Below are 3,328 nucleotides of genomic sequence, written 5' to 3'. Positions count from 1 at the left end.
TATTACTTAGGCGAGTACTGGACTGCAGCTAAGCCCCCGAGTCGGAGGTTCACTCTCCACTCGGTAGGATTTCAAACACTTAGGCGAGTACTAGACTGCAGCTAAGCCTCCGAGTGGGAGGTTCGCTCTCCACTCGGTAGGATCTCAAATACTTACGCGATTACTAGACTGCAGCTAAGCCCCCGAGTGGGAGGTTCGCTCTACACTCGGTAGGATTTCGAATACTTAGGCGAGTACTGGACTGCAGCTAAGCCCCCGAGTGGGAGGTTCGCTCTCCACTCAGTAGGATTTTTTTATTACTTAGGCGAAACGGATTCACAGCTAAGCCCCCGAGTGGGAGATTCGCTCTCCACTCGGTAGGATTTTTTTATTACTTAGGTGAAACGGATTTGCAGCTAAGCCCCCGAGTGGGAGGCAGACTCACCACTCGGTAGGGTTTTCAAATACTTAGGCGAAACGAATTCGCAGCTAAGTCTCTGAGTGAGAGGCTTGCTCGTCACTCGGTAGGATTTTTTTTTACAAATTTAAGCGAAACGGATTCGCAGCTAAGACATCCACTGGGGGATTTCTCACACAAACAAAAGCAACAAAAATCAATGGAAAAATTATAACACTTTTGTCTTTGATAAACAAACTACAGGAGTACTTTTACTACATCTCATCCGAGTGAGAACTTAAGTGTAAAAGGGGAGGAGTAGGTCCGCATTCCAAGCTCGAGGCTCATCAATCTGGCGACCGACATTGTAAAGATGGTATGCTCCATTGTGGAGGACTTTGGTGACGATGAAGGGACCTTCCCAAGTAGAGGCAAGTTTATGTGGCTTCTGTTGATCTACTCGGAGGACCAAGTATCCTTCTTGGAAGGCCCGACTCTTCACGTTTCTGCCATGGAATTGACGCAAGTCTTGCTGATAGATGGTCGATCGGATCATGGCCATCTCTCTTTCTTCTTCTAAAAGGTCGACTGCGTCCTGCCGGGCTTGTTCTGCTTCAACTTCAGAGTAGAGCTCAACTCGGGGTGCATTGTGAAGCAGATCACTCGGCAGAACTGCTTCGGCTCCATAGACCAGAAAGAACGTAGTTCGTCCAGTCGACCGATTTGGAGTAGTCCTCAATCCCCAAAGAACTGATGGAAGTTCGTCGACCCATGCTCCTGCTGCGTGTTTGAGATCACGCATCAAACGGGGTTTCAGTCCTTTGAGAATTAGGCCGTTAGATCTTTTTTCTTGTCCATTCGACTGGGGGTGAGCGACGGAAGCGTAGTCGACTTGTGTGCCTTCAGAAGCGCAAAAGGCTTTGAATTGGTCGGAATCGAAGTTTGACCAATTATCAGTGATGATGCTATGCGGAACTCCATATGTGAATATTAGCTCTCTGATGAAGCTGATAGCGGTGCCGGCATCAAGATTCTTGATAGGCTTGGCTTCGATCCACTTAGTGAACTTGTCGACTGCCACCAGTACATGGGTGAAGCCGCTCCTGCCAGTTCTCAGTGGCCCAACCATATCTACTCCCCAGACAGCGAAGGGCCAGACGATTGGAATGGTCTTCAAAGCTAAGGCGGGTTTGTGCTGTTGGGGAACGTAGTAATTTCAAAAAATTTCCTACGCACACGCAAGATCATGGTGATGGCATAGCAACGAGAGGGGAGAGTGTTGTCCACGTACCCTCGTAGACCGTAAGCGGAAGCTTTGGCACAACGCGGTTGATGTAGTCGTACGTCTTCACGATCCAACCGATCCAAGCACCGAACATACGGCACCTCCGAGTTCAGCACACGTTCAGCTCGATGACGATCCCCGGGCTCCGATCCAGCAAAGCTTCGGGGATGAGTTCCGTCAGCACGACGGTGTGGTGACGATGATGATGTTCTACCGGCGTAGGGCTTCGCCTAAGCTTCGCGACGATATGACCGAGGTGGAATATGGTGGAGGGGGGCACCGCACACGGCTAAGGAATGATCCGTAGATCAACTTGTGTCTATGGGTGCCCCCCCGCCCCCGTATATAAAGGAGCCAGGGGGGAGGAGGCGGCCGGCCAAGGACGGCGCGCCAAGGGGGGAGTCCTACTCCCACCGGGAGTAGGACTCCCTTCTTTCCTAGTTGGAATAGGAGAAGGGGGGAAAGAGGAGGAAGAGGGGAAGGAAAGGGGGGGCGCCGCCCCCTTCCCTTGTCCTATTCGGACTAGGAAGGGGAGGGGCACGCGGCCCCCACCTACCTCCTTCTCTCTTCTCCCTCGAGGCCCATGTAGGCCCAACCCCCCGGGGGGGTTCCGGTAACCTCCCGGTGCTCCGGAAAAATGCCGATTTCACCCGGAACGATTCTGATGTCCAAATATAGGCTTCCAATATATCAATCTTTATGTCTCGACCATTTCAAGACTCCTCGTTACGTCCATGATCACATCCGGGACTCCGAACAAACTTCGGTACATCAAAACTTATAAACTCATAATAAAACTATCATCATAACGTTAAGCGTGCGGACCCTACGGGTTCGAGAACTATGTAGACATGACCTAGAACTATTCTCGGTCAATAACAAATAGCGGAACCTGGATGCTCATATCGGTTCCTACATATTCTACGAAGATCTTTATCGGTCAAACCGCATAACAACATACGTTGTTCCCTTTGTCATCGGTATGTTACTTGCCCGAGATTTGATTGTCGGTATCCAATACCTAGTTCAATCTCGTTACCGGCAAGTCTCTTTACTCGTTCCGTAATGCATCATCCCGTAACCAACTCATTTGGTCACATTGCTTGCAAGGCTTATAGTGATGTGCATTACCGAGAGGGCCCAGAGATACCTCTCCGACAATCGGAGTGACAAAACCTAATCTCGAAATACGCCAACTCAACATGTACCTTCGGAGACACCTGTAGTACTCCTTTATAATCACCCAGTTACGTTGTGACGTTTGGTAGTACCCAAAGTGTTCCTCCGGTAAACGGGAGTTGCATAATTCTCATAGTTAAAGGAACATGTATAAGTAATGAAGAAAGCAATAGCAATATACTAAACGATCAAGTGCTAGGCTAACGGAATGGGTCATGTCAATCACATCATTCTCCTAATGATGTGATCCCATTAATCAGATTACAACACATGTCTATGGTTAGGAAACATAACCATCTTTGATTAACGAGCTAGTCTAGTAGAGGCATACTAGTGACTATATGTTTGTCTATGTATTCACACATGTATCATGTTTCCGGTTAATACAATTCTAGCATGAATAATAAACATTTATCATGATATGAGGAAATAAATAATAACTTTATTATTGCCTCTAGGGCATATTTCCTTCGATCTCCCACTTGCAC

The sequence above is a fragment of the Triticum dicoccoides genome, chromosome 7B (assembly GCF_002162155.2).
Source record: "Triticum dicoccoides isolate Atlit2015 ecotype Zavitan chromosome 7B, WEW_v2.0, whole genome shotgun sequence".
Lineage (NCBI taxonomy): Eukaryota > Viridiplantae > Streptophyta > Magnoliopsida > Poales > Poaceae > Triticum > Triticum dicoccoides.
This window is presented reverse-complemented; position numbering follows the sequence as displayed.